The sequence below is a fragment of the Callorhinus ursinus genome, unplaced genomic scaffold (assembly GCF_003265705.2).
Source record: "Callorhinus ursinus isolate GAN/ISIS: 27379988/994484 unplaced genomic scaffold, GSC_fseal_2.0 scaffold39, whole genome shotgun sequence".
Taxonomy (NCBI): domain Eukaryota; kingdom Metazoa; phylum Chordata; class Mammalia; order Carnivora; family Otariidae; genus Callorhinus; species Callorhinus ursinus.
Window position 1 is genome coordinate 21,314,546 of NW_027397101.1, and position 19,706 is coordinate 21,334,251.

The window sequence follows — 19,706 nt, forward strand, 5'->3', positions numbered from 1 at the left end:
CCCAGAAGTGGGATTGCTAGATCATATAGCAGTTCTGTTTTTAATTTTTTTTAAGATTTTTATTTATTTCAGACAGAGAGCACAATCGAGGTGGGGGAGGGACAGGGAGAAGCAGACTCCCCACTGAGCAGGGAGTCCCATGCTGGCTCGATCCCAGGACCCCAAGATCATGACCTGAGCTGAAGGCAGAAGCTTAACCGACTGAGCCACCTGGGCGCAACTATTTTTAATTTTTTGAGGAAACTCTGTACTATTTTTCAGAACGGTCACACCATTTTATAATCTCGGTAGTAGTATACAAGGGTTGCTTGCTTACTCATTTTGAATTAGCATGTCTTGTTGAGTTGTAAGAGTTCTTTGCATATTCAATATTACACCTTTCTTAGATATATGATGTGCAAATATTTTCTCCCATTCTGTAGGTGTCTCCACTTTCTTGATAATGTCTTTTGATGTACAAGAGTTTTTTAATTTTAATGAAGTCCAATTTATCTTTTTTTTTCTCTATGATCATGCTTTTGGTGTTATATCTGAGACAAATCCATTGCCAAATCCAAAGTCAAGATGATTTACCCCTGTATTTTTTTTTAAGATTTTTACTTATTTGAGAGAGAGAGAGAGCATGAGTAGCCTATATTTTTTTTTTTTTAAGATTTTTACTTATTTGAGAGAGAGAGAGCATGAGTAGGGAGGAGGGGCAGAAGGAGAGGAAGAAGCAGAGTCCCCACTGAGCAGGGAGCCTCACATGAGGCTGTATTCCAGGACCCTGGAATTATGACCTAAGCAGAAGGCAGGTAAGTATCACCTGAGCCACCCAGGAGCCCTGTGTTTTCTTTCAAGAACTGTATGGCTTGAGTTCTTATATTTAGGTTGTTGATCCATTTTGAGTTAACTTGTTAATATGGTGTGAGGTAGTGAATCCAACCTTATTCTTTCACATGTAGATATCCAGCTGTTCCACCACCATTTTTTAATGAGACTATTCTTTCCTTCACTGAATGATCTTAGCACCCTTGTTGAAAATCAGATGGCCATAAATGTATGAGTTTATGAGTCTGGACTCTCAATTCTATTCCATTGGTCTGTATGTCCATCCTTATGCTAGTATCCTGCTGTTTTGATTTGTAGCTTTGTAGTAAGTTTCAGAATTCCGGAAGTCTGAGTCCTTGATTTGGTGGTTCTTTTCAAGATTGTCTTAGCTCTTTGGGATGCCTTATAATTCCATATGAATTTTATGCCTGTTTATACAAAATATGCCCCCTTGGAATTTTGAGAGAGATTACATTTAATCTATGGATCAGTTTTACCATCTTTACAACATTGAGTTTTCCAATTCATAACACACAATGTCTTTCTATTCATTTAGGTCTTCTTAAATTTATTTCAGCGATGTTTTGTGGTTTTCAGCTTGCAAGTCTTTTACCTCCTTGATTAATTTTATTCGTAGGTATTTTATTCTTTGGGATTGTTTTCTTAATTTCCTTTTCAGATTGTTCATTGCTGGTGTGTAGAAACATAACTGATTTTTGTGCGTTCATCTTATTTCCTAAGACTGCTGAATTTATTAGTTTTCTTGTGGAGTCTTTGGGATCTTCTATTTATGATCATGTCATCTGTGAAGAGAGATAGTTTTACCTCTTTCTTTTCAGTTTGAGTGCTATTCATTCATTCATTCCTAATTGCTCTGCCAAGACCTTCCAGTACAATGTCAACTAGCAGCGTTGAAAGCAGACATCCTGTGTATGTAGTCTTGTCAGTTTTAGAATCACCTGAAAACTTTTGAGGAATAGAAACAATAGCTGGGATTCCAACTCTATTTTCTATTTGGTCTTTTTTTTTTTTTCCTCAATAGTAAAGCTGGGATTATAAAAGCTTCTCTTGGAAGTCAACTGAAAGCTTTTCAGTGATAAAGGTCTAGCGCTTGTGTACTTCCTGATGCATAAATGGCTCACACTAACCTTTGCCCTGAAATTTGTCATCGCTCCCAAGAGGCTTGGCTGTTTCTATATTTAATTGCACTGTCTGGTGTGTGACATGCAATCTTTTGCATACATGGCAACCTTTTGTTTCAATACTGCATCACAATAATTTTAAGAACATGGTCAACAACAAATGGCGATCCAAAGTATGCAAAATTGAACTTCATGACACTGCTCTTTCAAGTACTTCAGTTGCGTTAAGAAGCAAATGAATAGGGAACTGTCCGGGAGAGAATGGTCACAACTTACCTCTCAGCCTTGTGGCTGGTAAAATCACTTGGCACTGATTTAAGACTGGTTTTGATGTTGAAATGCTGAACTAGAAAGGAATGTGAGTCTTAGAATTAAGAAAACATGGTACATTGCAGTAAAAAAAAGAATGAGGAATATCTCTAGAAAATACATAGCCTGGTTTCCCAGATGTTTTTGAGTGAGAAAAGTTACTTTTTTTTTTAATAAGAAAGGGAATGATAAAATAGAGATGTGTTTGTTAATTGATTACCTAATTAAAGTGGTTACTTTTACCAAGGGGCAGTAGGGTAGAGGTGTTAGCAATGACAACAGAACGTCCCTGGCTGTGGAGGCATGGATTGGCCTGGCTCCTGCCAGATCCCTGGGTGGGCTGGCTGGCTCTCTGACCATGGCTAGAGGGGCCGGAGCCAAGGATAGGGCCCTTTCAGGAGCTCCAGGTCATAGACAGGAAGATCTCCTGCCAGGTCTTTGTGTCAGCAGGACTGTTCACAGGCTGCTGCTGAGATGGGCTGGAGTCCAGTTCCAGGGCTGTTTCAAAATCTGCAGTTTGACCAAGTCTGACAGGCTTACTTCCAGGGGCTCCTGGATCCCAGCCAAGAGTGTCTTGGAGCCCCTTCATAGGCCACCTCAGGGTTTGCAGCCAGGACTGAGGTCCCTATGGCTGTTACCCAAGGCACCGGTAGGTATGACTCCCCCCAAGTCCTTTAGCATATGGTGCTGCTGACAGAACCAAAGCCAGATGGGTCTGTAGCCAAGTCGTCAGGGTTACAGAGCTGTTTCTGCATCTGTGCCCATGACCACGGTTGGCGAGCCAGCAGCCTGGGTGCGGGCCTGCCTTCTCAAAACAACTCTCCTTGGTCTTGGCCTGCATCAGGGTTCCACAGCCTACCTGGATCTCGAGGCTCCACCAAAGGCATTTTTGTCCCTGGTTGGATGCCAAATTATTGTTGTCGGGGTATAGATATGAGCAAGGGATGTCTTTTTTTTTTTTTTTTAAAGATTTTGTTTATTTATTTGAGACAGAATGAGAGAGAGAGAGCACGAGAGGGAAGAGGGTCAGAGGGAGAAGCAGACTGCCTGCTGAGCAGGGAGCCTGATGCGGGGCTCAATCCCAGGACCCCGGGATCATGACCTGAGCTGAAGGCAGATGCTTAACCAACTGAGCCACCCAAGCAACCCTAAGCAAGGGATATCTTATTTGGCCATCTTGCTGACATTTGTACTTTAAATATTCCTTTTATAAAGGTTTGACTTCTGTGTAAATGTTGTATATATTTTTAAAAATAAAAGGATTTTTTAAATCATAAAATTTAATCTAAACAGAAACAAATTAACAATCAAATTGAAATATAGTCAGATAAGAAATTTCAAGAAACTTTTGAATACAGTATTCTGTGTATTCCTGGTTGGGGGATATATTCTAAGGACTAAAAGAAGTGCAAGAAGGTCTTAAATTTTACTTAGTAAATTTGTTAATGATAGTTGTATTAGTCTCATAATTCTGAAACTGTGTTGTATATATTGTAAGATATAGAGCCAATAAATCCATTGATGTCTTGGGAACCAGGATTTTCACTGTGGGATATGTAAATGTAGAAAAAGTATAGAATCTTGTGGAGTTAGATTTGAATTGGAGCTATCAGTATGCACTCATATACACACAGTGTGTGTGAATGGGGGAATGGGGAAGGGAAAAGGAAGGGGAAAGAAAAGATATTTGGAAACAACTGGTAAAATTTAAATATGGATAGTGTATTAGAATGTATTACTTCAATAATGTTAAGTTTTAGGTATGGTGTGATATTGAGGCTATGTGGCAGAATAGCCTTATTCTTAGGAAGTGCATGCTGAAGTATTCAGAGATGAAATATCATGTAATTTACTTTCAAATGGCTCAGGAAAAATATATACATAAATAATATATATAATATATATACACCAAAGGGTATATATATGGGGGAAGGGGAAGCAAATATAAAAATATTAAATGGGGGGGGTGCCTGGGTGGCTCAAATCAGTTAAGGATCTGACTCTTGATTTCGGCTTAGGTCATGATCTCAGGGTCAAGAAGTCAGGCTCCTTGCTCAGTTGGGTGGGGATGGGGATCTACTTGGATTCTCTTTCTCCCTCTCCCTCTGCCCCTCCCCCAGCCCATGCATGCACATGTGTGCACATTCTCTTTCTCTTTCCCTAAAATAAATAAATCTTTTTAAAAAATGGTTAATTTTCACCTCATTCTTTCAAATTTTCTTTGGTTTTGACATTTTTCAATGCAAACAAAAAGTTAAGAAATGAAGAGATTCAAGGGGTAGAATGCACAGAACTTTATATCTAATAGAAGTGGGAGCGGAGGGACAGCTATATCAGGAATGGCACCTGGATTTCTGCCTTGTCACAGGATGTCATCCCTGAGATGGGGAGCTTTGAAAGAAGGGCAGGCATACAGAGAGTGACGAGACTTCTGCTTTGGACACACCGAGTGTGAAGTGTCTGTGGGATACACGGGTGGAAACATCCAACAGGCTGTTGGACATACAGGTTTGGAGGCTGAGTGACCGTGAAAATGGCGAGCTTTGAGTTGGGGGCCTCTGTTAATCTGCTAGAGCTGCCATAACAAAATACCACAGACTAGGTGGTTAAACAGCAGAAATTTATTTTCTTACAATTCTGGGGCTAGAAGTCTGAGAACCAACGTGTTGGCAGGATTGGTTTCTTCTGAGGCCTCACTCCCTGGCTTGTGGATGGCCTTCTCTCTGTGTCTTCAATGGTCTTTCCTCCATGTGGGTCTGCGTCCTAATCTCTTCCCCAGTCATATTAAATTAGAGCCCATCTTGGGGCGCCTGGGGGCCTCAGTCGTTAAGCGTCTGCCTTCAGCTCAGGTCATGGTCCCAGGGTCCTGGGATGAAGCCCCGCATCGGGCTCCCTGCTCGGCGGGAAGCCTGGTCCTCCCTCTCCCACTCCCCCTGCTTGTGTTCCCTCTCTCGCTGTGTCTCTCTCTGTCAAATAAATAAATAAAATCTTCAAAAAAAAATTAGGGCCCATCTTGAAGACCTCATTTTAATTGAATTAACTCATTAAAGACCCTATCTCAAACTAGTCACATTCTGAAGTACTGGAGTTAGGACTTCAACTTAAGAATGGGGGTCAGGGGCACAATTCATCCTATAACAGGGCCTGAAGGTAGTCTCGCGACCAGGAGAAACCTGACCAAACAGAATACTTTTTATATTCAGTAGTGTTAAGTTAAAGTAATCCCCAAGAACAATCAGTAAAAGTAAAATTTCCCCTAACTCACTGGTAAATGAGTTTTTCAAGTGGTGTTTGGAAAAAGGGATATTTTCCAAAGGGAGGCATAAATAGAGAAAGGAAGAGAAGTAGTAAGGGAGGAAATGAGTTTGTGCATTTTGGTAAGCTGTCTCCTATTTGGCCCAAGTCAAGGAAGCAGGAAAAAAAAAAGATCATTTTAGGCACAAAAAAAACAAAATTTCAAGGGCAATTTCTACTTGTAGGAAGAAACTAATTTTAAACATGCCCCACTGTGTTTGGGAAAGGAAGTGAAATCAAAGAAATGAAGTTAGAAAAACTCCTTGGCATTATTTCTGTAACTATATCCAGGAGCAAGAATTAGAATGGATTCCTCACCCACTTGGGTCAGGGACTAAGGGATGTTTTTGCAGAGTTGTGGCAAATAAGCTCGGCATATATTTATGAAATATTTGGTGGTGGGAAGGAAGGAACAGGAATGACAGGAAAGGTACAAGAATAAGGCTGGCTTTTTGTTTATTTGTTTGTTTTAATCAAATCAAGTCACTATATTAGGGCAATCGTTTTGTCCCATGTGTTTTCATTCCTTCATAGCTGTGTGAACTTGGACGACTTACTTGCTCTCTCTGTGTTTTAGTTTCCCCATCTGTAAAATGGTGGTAATACCTTTCTTCTAGAGTTCTTGTCAGGGATAAATGAATTCGCAAGTGAAAGAGTTAAACAGTTCTTGGTGCACCGTGGACTCTCAATGGAGGTTAGCAATCCTCCTCATCCCTACACCACATCATCATCATGGTCAATAGCCGGGTCCCTCTGATTTTGTTCGTGTCCTTCCTGCTGCCGGCAATGCCTTCCTTTCTCCTCTCCATCTCCTTTAAGTTGTGCTGCTTTGGGAGTCTTTCCCTGAGTATGTGAACCCACGGTGACCTCACTACAAGATAAAAATGGAAGTCTGAACTGGGGGCTGAGGTGTAATGAATGGATTGATTCAGATGGTGGACAGCCATGGGGAGAGTCTTCAATAACATCATTTAACAAACACATGCTGAGCACCTATTTTATGTCAGAACCAAGCTAGGCGCAGGAGATACAGAGATGGAAAAGGATGGGCCTCCTTTTCAGGGTCCCAGGGTCCTGGGATCAAGTCCGGGCATGGAGCCCTCACATAGATGCTCCCCCCCATCATCAACTCCCTTCTCAGCGGGGAGTCTGCTTCTCCCTCTGCCCTTTACCCCACTTGTGTGCGCGCTCTCTCTCTCGCTCTCGCTCGCTCTTGCTCTTGCTCTTGCTCTTGCCTTCTCTCAAATAAATAAATCTTTTTTAAAAATCTTTTTAAAAAAATACACAAGCAGACAAAGTTGTAGCGGGGCTATTTAAAAGGTTCAATAATGTAGCAAAAGGCATACAATCTAAGTGTCTGGATCATTCCCATCAGCCTAAAAACAGGCTGAATATCTCCTAGCTCTAAAAAGTCTCATTTTGACCCACAGCCTCCTCTGGCTGCCAGTTCTTTGCAGAGTCCCAACCCCTTATTGAAAAGCTGTAAATAATGGTGCTATCAGTTAACTGTTTTTGTCCTCCTAAAATTCATATTGAAATCCTACCCCCCCAGTGTGATGATATTGAGAGGTGGGGGCCTTTGGGAGGTGATTAGGGTGGACTTCTCATGAATAAGATCAGTGTTGTGTTTTTGTTTTTTTTTCAAGATTGTATTTATTTATTTGAGAGAGAGAGAGAAAGAGCCAGGGGTGGGGGGCAAAGGCAGAGGGAGAAGCAGGCTCCTGGCTGAGCAGGGAGCCCGATGTAGGACTCGATCCCAGGACCCCCAGGGTTCACAACCTGAGCCAAAGGTAGACACAGCCTACTGAGCCACCCAGGTGCCCAAGGATCAGAGTTCTCATAAAAGAGTCCCCCCAAAAGCTCCCTTGCCCCTTTGGCTAGCGAGGACACAGCAAGAAGTCTATGAGGATAGTCTGGGGAGGCTCTGAATCTGCCCGAGCCTTGATCTTGGACCTCCTGGCCTCTGGAACTATAGGAAAGAAATTTCTCTCGTTTCTAAGCCTCTCAGTCTATGGATTTTTGTTACAGCAGTTCAAACAGACTATACAGATAAATTGCTACACTTCTTATTTCCACTTTTTCACCTCACATTCCTTCTTTTCAATTAAAAAAATGCTTAAAATTTTAAAAATTACAAAAAAGTATATAGCTTTCTCACCCCATCTTCCAGTTCCACCTCACACCATCCAGTTATTTAGTAGTATTAGTTTGTTGATACATTCAGAGGTTGTTTTTTTGGTGGTACAAATGTATCCCATCTTCCTTTTTAATATAAATGACAACACACCATATATGTCATGCTGCCCTTTTTTGTTTTGCCCTTAACAATACATCATAGGGAACTTTCTCTTTTAACACATAAAGAGCTTCCTCATTGCCTTTATTGGTCTCCTCCTCGTTGACTTTTTTTTTTAAAGAATACTTTTTTTTTTTTTTTTTTTTTAAGATTTCCTAGTTGACATTTAAGTTGTTTCCAGTCCATTACTATTACAAAGAAAGCTGCGATTACACAACGACCCTGCCGGCAAGTCATTTCCCTTGTCTGGAAGTAAAAGTGGTAAATGACTAGAAGTCGATATGCCTGGTCTGGCGTACAACAGTTGTAATTTTGATAGATCCGGCTAAGTTGTTCTCCATAGGGCTGTCACCTTTCACGCTCCCACTAGCAATCAGCAAAGGACCTGCTCCGCTGAAGGCTTGGCCAGTGTCCTGGCACCTTGCACCTTGCGGGCTGTAGGCTGTGGGGAACCCAGCCGCGAGGCGGGCCGCGGGGGAAACACAGCTCTAGGGGTCTCTCTGGGCCCTCTGCCTCGCTAGGAGCTAGGAGCACATGCCTTCTCCCGGCTGAGCTCGGGAACCCCCTTCCCCCACCCCACCCCACCCCCAAGGCGCTTGGGGCAGAGGAGAGGCGGTGCTTCCTGCACAATCCCCTCTGACTTCCAATGTTCCACGCTCCCGGCCAGAGCCTTCTCGGCTTCTTTTTCCCTCTCCCTCCCCTCTTTCTTCCCCTACTGCCTCCATTTCCCTAAGGGAGGGTTCCCCACTTCGCAACACACCCTAGTGACATGGCAAGCGCAAGCTGGGCAGATCGAGCGGCAGAATGTTCTAAGAAATCACTTCGCCCAGATGTCCAGGGACAGACAGGCAGAGGTCTGATGACCAGAGCCCCAGCGCCGGCCGTGGTGGTTCTGATGGACCAGCAAGAGCGAGTGGCTCCCAAGCCTGAAGAACTTTCTGCCACCTTGCGGAAGAACAACACCACACTCTCTAGCAAAACCAGTGCTGAAAGGACTCAGGAGGAACTGGCTGAAGGAAACCTTGATCCTCCTTCTAAGGACAGTGCTTGGCCTAAAGGAGAGCACATTTATGAATGGAGAGCAGCTATACTTGGCCCACTAGGTTCTATCTATGAAAGTGGGGTGTTTTTTCTGGATATCACCTTTTCATCCTATTACCCATTTTAAGGTAGCAGTGGTTACTTTCTGCACCAGAATCTGTACAACAACTGGAGTCCTGCTTGGATTATTTCAAAGGTTTTGCTGTCACTCTGTTCTCATTTGACACACGGCGTCCCTATGGATCCTCTGGTCCAAAGCATAGCCTCTCAGTATCTGACCAACAGAGCAGAACACGATGGGAGAGCCAGACAGAAGAGCAAGAGCGAGGCGGCATAATTCGTAATTTGTATGCGGTGTGAAGGAGCCCAAGGATTCTTCTCGCTGTGCCGCATATTTTATAGCTTTTCCAGGACAGCCTTCTCTGTGTGTGTTGTACTGACTCCACCCACTCCCTGTTTTTGTCCTTTGGAGACTGGAAGACTCCCCCGAGAGATACATGCTGGCCTCAAGAGTAGAACTTTGTAGCTGTAGTTAGGTTTGCCACGCCTACTTGCAAAAGTCTTGCTTCTTTGGGATATCAGAATGTATTTTGTGGAGTACTAAGGATACTGATCCTGAAGTCCCCCGGATAGCATAGTGCCTAATTCATTATCTATATAAAGTTATAAAAGTAGCCAGAGAGGACTAGGAATTAGGTCATTTCTATAAAACCCAGATCTATTTGAGTATATGGTTCATGCTATTGTGAAAAATGTTTTAGCTTTCACTTTGTCAGTTTGTAACGAGAGGCTTTCCTTTTACCCTTTGCAGCTCAGACAGCACGTGATGGATCATCTCGGACACAATAAACACGCTCCTGAAAAAATAAAAAGTAAAGTCTTGGCAGGTGTTACCACACTTCGGGATTTTGTCAGTCTGATAGATGAAATAGCTGTTAGTTTAGCGTAGTTATAATTTACAGCTCTATTACTATGAATCAAGCATCTTTTTATATATTCTTCTATTCCATCTTTTACCATTTTCCCCCCATTGGATTATTAGCTGTTTATGTAAGGGAAATTGGCCCTGCATAAAAGTTCTACATGTTTTCCCAATGTGTATCATTTTCTTTTTTTCTCCCTCTCTCCTTTCCTTTTTTAAGCAGCTTTATTGAAATATAATTCACATACTGTACAATTCATCCATTGAAGGTATGCAATTCAATATTAAAAAAATATATCCCAGAGTTGTGCAACTGTCACCACAATCTAATTGTGAAATATTTTTCTCGCCCCAAAAGGAAACCCCATACCACATAGTAGTCATTTCCCATCTCTATTTTTCCCAAACTACCCCACGCCCCAGCCCTAGACAACCACTCATCTATTTCTGTCACTATACATTGGCCAATTCTGACATTTCGTGTAAATGGAATCACACAATAGGTGGCTTGGGTAACTTTCTTCTTTCACTTTGCTTCTATTCTTTCTGAAACCTGCTACAGTCTGGATTTTGTGTTCACTTACACTATCCTTTAAGAGGTGGTTAACTAGGAGTGCCTGGGTGGCTCAGTCCCTTAAGTGTCTGACTTCGGCTCCGGGTCCTGGGATCGAGTGCCACGTCCCCCTCAGCAGGAACTCTACTTCTCCCTCCCTCCCACCTCCACATGGCTCTCCCTGTCCCTCCCCCTCTTGCTCCTGCTCTTGCTCTCAAATGAATAAAATCTTAAAAATAAAATAAGGGGCGCCTGGGTGGCTCGGTCATTAAGCATCTGTCTTCTGCTTGGGTCATGGTCCTGGGGTCCTGGGATCGAGTCCCGCATCGATCAGCCCTGCTCAGCGGGAAGCCTGCTTCTCCCTCTCCCACTCCCCCTGCTTGTGTTCCCTCTCTCGCTGTGTCTCTCTCTCTCTAATAAATAAGTAAAATTTTAAAAAATAAAATAAAATAAAAGGTGGTTAACTCTAGCTACCTTACATGTTTCTGCTTGCCCTCCTACCTCCCTAGCTGTCCCTTCTTGCTGCCTTTCAAGCTCCTCCTCCTCTTCCCTCTGGACATGAGGGTCCCCAGGACTCAGTCCTTGCTCGTCTTCTCTCTTCTATCTCCACCCCCTCGCAGCTGCTCGTCTGGGGAGACCACTAGCTTGCTCTAAAAGTCTGTTCCCCTAGAATTCTGGTTCCAGGAATATGGAGTAGACCTACATTCCCTATTCCTCCTGCTAAATACAATTAAAAACTCTGGACACTGTATACAAAACAAGTATTTGAAACGTGGAGAGAAGAAGACAGGCTGGCCAGGGACATCAGGACCCAGGGAATGGTATGGTGGGGACTTCTCTGCATTTTCTTCTTGCCTCGCACATCCCCAACTTGGAAGTGGAGAAGCCCGCCACTCAAAATGCCAATAGGCATAGACCAAAAATTCCACAACAAAAGCTTGTTTACTCTTGTCAGAGGGACAAGTCAGGGGAAGTCTAGCAGGGCAGAAACATTTAGAGAATAACATTCTGCTCCAGCCAAACACCACAGGAAAAACAAACAAACCATGGCCCAACCCCAACCATACAAGCAAAGGCTGAGTGGACACCTAGACTTCCACTCTTATCAGCCTCTTCTGAGGTTTTCCAACAATCCTGCTGGGGGAAGGGGTGTCAGAGAAAGCTCAGTAGGGAGTTGAACTTTCAGCCCAGCTGGCCAGTCAAGAGCCTCCCCTGCCCCCTGTGAAGTCCGGGGAGACTATATGCAGAACTTGGACGTCCACCCCCACCATCGGTAAAGAAGATCCCCCTCTCTGGTGTCAGTGGGACGATCTGGGTATCTCTCTCCACCTGGTAGGTCTTCCCCTTCCCCCTCAGAGGAAGCCAGCGAAGACAGAAGGTTTAGATAAGATCCATAATTTGTATTATGCATAACTTTGCATAATACAAAAATATTGAGGCTTTGATAAAAAAAAAATCACTCAACATTCCAAGAATGAAGAAGATTTCAAAGTGAGAAAAAAAAAACGTAAAAGCAGAGATGATGGAGAGGTTAACATTACCAGACAATGATTTCTTTTTTTTTTAAAAAGATTTTATTTATTTATTTATTTTAAGTAATCTTCACACCCAACATGGGGCTCAAACTTACAACCCTGAGATCAGGAGTGGCATGCACCACCAACTGAGCCAGCCAGACCCCTCTCTGCCTGACAAGGATTTTAAAACAGCCAAGATACAAATACTTCAGTGAGCAATTAAGACTATGCTTGAAATAAATGAAAAAAATAGAAAGACTTAGTAAGAAAACAAAGTCTCAGCAAAGTAATGCAAGCTATAAAGAAGAACTAAATGGGAATCTTAGAACTGAAAAATACAATAACCAAAATAAAAAGCTCAGTGGGTGGGCTGGATGGTAGAATGGAGGGGATAAATGTACCAATAAACTAGAAGATAGAAAGACAGAAATTACCTAATGTGAACAACAGATGAAATAGATTTTAAAAAATGAACAGAACTAAGGGAACTGGGAACTACCAAAAAAAAAAAAAGGTGGTGGAGGTGGGGGGATGGGGTAACTGGGTGATGGACATTGGGAGGGTATGTGTTGTAATGAGCACCGGGTATTATATAAGACTGATGTATCACAGACCTGTACCCCTGAAACAAATAATACATTATATGTTAGTTAATTGAATTTAAATAAAAAAAATAAAAAAATAATAATTTTAAAAAATAAAAACAAAGAACAAAAACAAAAAAAACCCAAAGTCTAATATTCATGTCACTGGAGTCCTGGAAGGAAAGGAAAGAGAATGCAAGACTGAAAGAGTACTTGAAGAAATAATGGCTGGAAAGTGGTAAGAAACATAAACCTACAGATTCAAGAAGCTGAGCAAACTCCAAATGGACTGAACCCCAAGAAATTCACATCAAGACACAACCTAATTAAGGTTCTGAAAACTAAAGACGAAAAAAAATTTTTTTTAAAGATTTTATTTATTTATTTGACAGAGAGAGACAGTGAGAGAGGAAACACAAGCAGGGGGAGTGGGAGAGGGAGAAGCAGGCTTCCCACCGAGCAGGGAGCCCGATGTGGGACTCCATCCCAGGACCCTGGGATCGTGACCTGAGCCGAAGGCAGACGCTCAACGACTGAGCCACCTAGGCGCCCCAAAGAAAAAAATCTTAAAAACAACCAGAGAAACACAACATCTTACTTATTAGGAGAAACAGTTTGCAAGACAGTGGATTTTTCATCAGAAACCATGGAGGCTAGAAAGAAGTGGTGTAATATTTCTTTTAAGGACTGGGTGGGAGGGAGGTGGGGAAAAACTCAACACAGAATTCTATACCCAGAAAAAGTATATTGCTTGGATGAGGGGGGAAAACAAGACATTCTCAGAGGAAAGAAAGTTTAAAGAATTGTTGCTAGCACACCCACTTTAAAAAAAAAAAAGTCCTGTAGTCATTCTTTTAAAGATTTTATTTATTTCAGAGGGGGAGGGAGAAGCAGATTCCCTGCTGAGCAGGGAGCCTGGTGTGGGGCTTGATTCCATGACCCTAGGATCATGACCTGAACCGAAGGCAGACACTTAATTAACTAAGCCACCCAGGTGCCCCTAAAGGACATTTTTTAAACAGAATGTATATGATAAAAGAATGAAGCTTAGAACATTAGGGAAAAAGAACAGAGCAAAAATATGGGTAAATACAACAGACTTGCCTCTTCCTCTTGAGTGTTCACAAGAATGTTTGATGGTTATTTTTTTAAAGATTTTATTTATTTACTTTTACAAGAGAGAGACAGCACACAAGCAGGGAGGAGGGGCAGAGGGAGAGGGAGAAGCAGACTCCCTGCTGAGCGGGGACCCTGATGTGGGACTCAATCCCAGGACCCTGGGATCATGACCTGAGCTGAAGGCAGATGCTTAAGCGACTGAGCCACCCAGGCGCCCCTGGACCTCTTATTTTTAGACAACTTTTTCTCCCAGTTCTCTCCGAAGTACGAACTGCCCCAATCTTCCCTCATTCTCAGCATGTTTCCAGGTGTTCATATATACTCTACATTCCCCCCTTCCTTGACATAGAATTCTGTTAGGATACTTGATTTCAAGTCACGGAAACCCAACTCAAACTAGCTTAAGAAAAAATGTGACTTCCCTATAAAGGTCCTGGGGTGTCTTGGGAACACTTGTATGTGGCTGGGTCCCTGGGCATAGTGGGAGCCAGGGACTTGTTTTTCCCATTTGGACTACCATTTGTCTGGACAATTCTTTTTGGAACTGCTTCATTATTTCTTTGCACTTTTGACCAGTTCTGCCACCTTGTCCATCCCTCTGGTGGGACAGGTCATCAATAGTGCCCAGGTTCAAATTTCTATCCCATTAGGCAGTCAGAGCTGCAAGAGCTCAATTCTGATCCCAGATTCCCACTGATGCATTCTGATCAGCCAGCTTAGGTCAAAACCCACTGCTGGGCCAACAAACTCTAGCCACAGAGTTGGGGTCACAGTGTGTTACCATGACTGTTCCTATGGCAGCCACCTGAATGGTGTAGGGGCAGGGGAAGGTGGGAGGTGGGCAGTCCCCATCAAAGAAGCCATGGAAAGTCCCAGAAAAGGAAGAGATGCTGGGACAGATCAAACAATATGTGTCTACTCCATGCCTTTTCTTCTTTCCAGGTAAACTGTAAGCTCTTAAGTTTTCAATTCTACCTTTTTCCATCTCCTTCAGGATCTAGTTTCATGAATTACCCTTTTATTTTTCCTTTACATTTTAAATCTGTTCCTCTACCTGGGATGCCTTTCTCTTAGGCTGAAATTTGCTCAAGATTCTCCTATACTAAAGGAAAGTCCCATAACTGTTCTTCAAGATCCTGGCCGATCTATGGACCTTTCTTTTTCACCAAAAATAGGTCACCTGGGTACTCACATTTTAACCCACCTGACTTCTTCCATCTTGACTTACTCCACCTTCATTTCCCCAAGGTTTCTTGGTCTTTGAAAGGCTGAAGACAAGGCAGAGTGAAGGAGGCATGGAGTTTATAGGCTGTTGTGATGCATCCCTTCCAGTGGGTAGAATGTCTGATGTGCCAGGGTCAACTCCCTCAAGGTACATCTCAGGAATCAGAGAGCCTAGCCTCAAGGGTTGGGGAGGATTGGGAGCATGGCACTGACCAGTCCCTGACCTTTCTAGCTTCCTGGTTCCAGAGAGTCTGTGGTCACAGCACCACCTGGACCCCACCCAGGCTGCCGAGAGCTTGTTTACCAAAGTCTCCCTGGTTAAAGGCCTTCTCACGCACAGGCCCGAGAGGATTTCTCTCTCAGGCCGTTTGCCATTTCCTTCGTCAGGGGAGGGTAACTCCCTGCCATCCTGTGCCGTTGGAATGAAGAGAACAGGTAACAACCACAGGTTCAACCAGAAATGCTGCTTTAATGGTAGCGGTTGCTAAAGGCTAAGCCCTTCGCCCTCACTCACACTGCCTTTCTGGTGCTCTCGGCTACATGGGTGCTTGTGGGGGACTGCCCTGTTTAGTGAAGTCCATTGCTTCTTTAGCTTTTAAAATTATGGAAAGTTTTTTTTTTAAAGATTTTTATTTATTCATTTGACACACAGAGACAGACACAGCAAGAGAGGGAACACAAGCAGGGGGAGTGGGAGAGGGAGAAGCAGGCTCCCCGCTGAGCAGGGAGCCCGATGCGGGGCTCCATCCCAGCACCCTGGGATCATGACCTGAGCCGAAGGCAGACGCTTAACCAACTGAGCCACCCAGGTGCCCCTAAACTTATGGAAAGTTCTCAACACATACAAAGTAGAGAGACTATTGTGTCTACCACCCAGTTTCAAAACTTATCCATTTAAGGCCAGTGTTTTCCATCTGTACCCTCAAACCAACTTCCTCCCCATTCATTCTTTTTTTAAAGATTTTATTTATTATGTATTTATTATTGTTATTTATAATTTATTTATTTGTTTTTTGATCTAAGACATAGTCTCCAGGCTCAGAATTGTGGCTGCAGGAAGCAGGGACTCCCCAGGACCACACATCAGGAACGTGGCGGTATTTGCTGTAGTTTACGGACAGACCGTCAGAGGCTACTTCCCGCCCTTGTCCCTGGGCCCCTCTCCTTTCTCTAATCTACGCTGGAAAGCCACAAACAATTTGTTAGGACTGGATGTATATACAGTACAAGTCAGTCAATTCTGATTGGAAGTCTGAGGCTTTTGCCTATGTCTGCAGTGCATGGAATTTGTTAATGTGGGTTTTGACCGCGGCTTCCTGACAGAGAAGGTGTTACTCTGTTAGAGAACTAGCTTGCAAGGGGACAAGGGCTCGCTAAAGCAGACATTCACTCATCTACATGTGATTATCGAGCTCTTGTTCCATGCCTAGATGCTTTTCTAGGGGCCAAGGATAAAGTGATGAGCAAAACAGAGGCTGTCTCTGCCCTCATGGAGCTTGCAGTCTACAGGGAAAGTCAGACATTGAAGATTGCATAAATAATTCATTACAAGTGTGCCGCAAAAAAGTGCAGGTACCACGACAACAGACAGCAGTGGCTCTGACCTTGTCTGAGGGTGTCAGGAAAGGCTTCCCAGAGCAGGTGGATTTTATGCTGAGAGAAGGGAAGTTTATGGCCAGGGGAAAGGGAATTGAAATAAGGGATGCAATTCAGATATAAAAAAGGAGTTGTGATAGATTGTACTCTTGATTCCAGATACTTGAACACACTTCCCTAACCCACTGTCAGGGGACTTGACCTTGTCATTGGCTGTGACCAATAGAATGTGGTGGAATGGGTGTGTTCCGTGACTGCCAGAGCCTTTGAAATCCATCCCTAGTTCTGCCATTCCTGGGTGCCCTCTGCCATATGCCAGATCGGGACTGCTTCTTCAACCTGGGCTCCTGGAATGAAGAAGACACGTGGAGCAGAGCAGAACTGCAGTCACCCCAACTTAGAATGTCAGCAAACAAATAGAACAGTCTTGTCACTGAGATTTTGGGGGACATAACATAATGGAGGCTGACAAATACAGGAGAATTAAGAGTTTACTAAGAAGAGGTAGGACATGAAAGGGGGAGAAACAGAAGACCACTTCAAATAGTCCAGCCTGAGCGATCAGAAGATGGCCAGGTTACTGACCCAAAAGGGAAGCTAGGAGGGAAAACTGTGACCGAGGCTTGGACTTGTTGAGTTAAAGGTGTAGGCTGAACCTCCGCGAAAGATCTGTTCTCTCTGCAGCTGAGAAGGCAAGTTGAAAGACCAAAGGCAGGTCAGGGTTAGACAAAAAGACGTGCGAACATGATGAGCAGACAGAGCCCTGAGAGGCCCGTGGGTTAAGTGTACTCACGGGACGCGGCAGGACCAGAGAGTGGGGGCCGGCAGGAGGCGGAGCCTCGGGCGTGGCCACATTTCCGGAGGCCTGAGGAACCAGGGACCCGCCAGTCCCCGCAGACTTGAGCGGTCCCACTGGGCGAGAGAGGAGCAGGTGTGCCCGGTTAAGAAATAATAAGCGCTGTTGCCTCCCTAAAGGGGGGAAAAAAAACCAGAACCTAAACCAAAACTCTGGCTCTCACTACCAATTCACAGGAGCTGGAGCTGAGTCACCTGGGGATCTTGTAAAAATGTTAAAAATGCACATTCTGATTTAGTAGGTCTGGAGTGGAGTCCAAGATTCTACATTTCTTAGGAACTCCTACGTGACGCAGATACTTGCTCCTCCACGTTTTAGTAGCGAGGCTGTGGGGAACAGAGGAGAAAACATGCAGGTGCAATCAGTAAGATTCAGATTAAAGGAAACTCTTCATGGCCACCCAATGTCTTAAGCAAAAGCTGGAGAAGAAACGTACGGATTTCCTATCGAAACCTAACAATCAGTTGCAATGTGTAGCCTTTGTTTAAATCCCACGTCAGAAGGCAAATACTTTTTAGGACAAATGTGGAACAGGAAACCCTGGATATTTGCTGATACTGGGAATTATTGTTGGTTGGGAGAGATGTTGATAATGGTATGATGATTATGTTTTAAAACGTGAGTCTTCAGAAGGCTACTACCTTTTTTTCCCCCTAAGATTTTATTTGTTTGACAGAGAGAGAGAGAGAGAGAGAGAGAGAGAGAGTGCGCGCGCACTCGCGCGCCAGCGCGCAGAAGCAGGGGGAGCAGAAGAGGGAGAAGCAGGCTTCCCGCGGAGCAGGGAGCCAGAAGCGGGGCTCCATCGCAGGACCCCGGGACCATGACCCCAGGCTAAGGCAGATGCTTAACCCGACTGAACCACCTAGTCGCCCCCTAAGGGACTATGAGACATCCAATAAAAACTGTCCGGGCGCCTGGGTATCCATGCTTCCTGCAGCCACAATTCTGAGCCTAGAGACTTTGTCTTAGATCCAAAAAAAAAAAAAAAAAAAAAAAAAATCCTTGCTTACTTTTCTTGTTTCCCTCCTAACTGAAGAGGGTGAGCAGACTCTGAGCCCCTGGTTTCCTGGTGATGACCAGGGGAAAAGGAGGATGGTCTCTCTTGGGCTCCTGTCTTCATCCTCCTTTTGTTGTTGGCAACAGTCTTGGCTTGGATTTGATTTTTCAGGGAAGCAAAGCATACTGTCCATAGGGGAGTTTTGCCCTGCCGTACATCGGCTAAAAGAGTGGTTCTCCAAGGTGAATGTGGGTTGGAATCTCCCGGAGGATTTGTTAAGACTGTTGGACTGCACTTGCAGAGTTTCTGAGTCAATAGGTCTGGGGTATGGACCTAGAAACGTGCATTTCTAAGAAGTTCCTAGGTGCTGCTGCTGGGCTGGGGGGCGGCCCTTTGAGAATCACTGGCCTGAACAATGAGCCTCAAGCAAGACTATAAGGACAAACTCCGGCCAGACCAGAAAATGCAGAAAATCTCATCCATGATCATGCGCTTTGTGCTTCATTGGCACGGGTGCCTGCAATTTTTTCCAAGGAAGACTTTGTGACTTGATGATTTCCACTTGTAGAACCAGTTGAACTGGATATTTATTATCAGATATTTACTTGGACCAAAGAAACATAGTTAAAAGCTCTGTAAAAAGAGAAGATGATGGCACCCTGCCTTCCCTGCAGGGGTAGTTCCCTTAAACCCACTCTTCATGGATCTGTACCGCTGACTCCTATTTGGACCAAAAGCAAAACAAGCAAACGCATGGTCAGAACTCAGCCGTGGCCTCTTCCCTGCAGTCCTATCCCCCACCCCGCTCTCCCCAAGCTCTCTGCTTACACCTGATTTCAGAGTCTTCTATTCCACCACTGAAGGTAGTTGCTAAGGCATATTGTTACTATAAATCAATTTCAAAATCAGTCGCCAACGGTAGGTCCTAATGTTAAATTATTAGGTTATATTCATTGAAAGAAATGACAACAATGGGGAGAGTTGATGACAGCATCAAAAAAACTTTAACACAGTCCCAAGAAGACCAACACTGGTGTCTTTGGAGAAACATCCTTTGTGTCCCTGATGCTGCTTACCAATGGCCTTTGGCTTAGCACTGTCTCTCTGTGCAATTGTAATTAAAACCCAGGTGGCTGGTTTTGATCTTGAACTAGGATGGTCATTGCCAATAAGAGTTCCTGCGTAGGAGGAAAACTCCTCATCATTCCCTAGCAGGACCTGCAGAAGGAGGATTTATATCCAGTGGATTCTCTATTTCAGTGGTGCTAAAAGTCACAATGCTTTGCACTGTAACATCCTGAAATCCAGATACATCTTAAGGCAGATGGCATTTTATAATCACGGTTGGCCAAGTGGGGGTCAAGATGTGTTGTCAGTGCCTGAACATGCACAAACTCAGTGGTTAATCCTGGTGGAATGACTTGGCACCTGTAATCTCCATGTTTC

General features: G+C 43.9%; 1 pseudogene; it reads left to right on the forward strand.

The window, feature by feature from the left end:
* The first annotated feature begins 8,132 nt into the window (after positions 1-8,132).
* Positions 8,133-9,229, forward strand: LOC112836251 (ubiquitin-conjugating enzyme E2 E3 pseudogene; annotated as a pseudogene).
* The last annotated feature ends 10,477 nt before the right edge of the window (positions 9,230-19,706 follow it).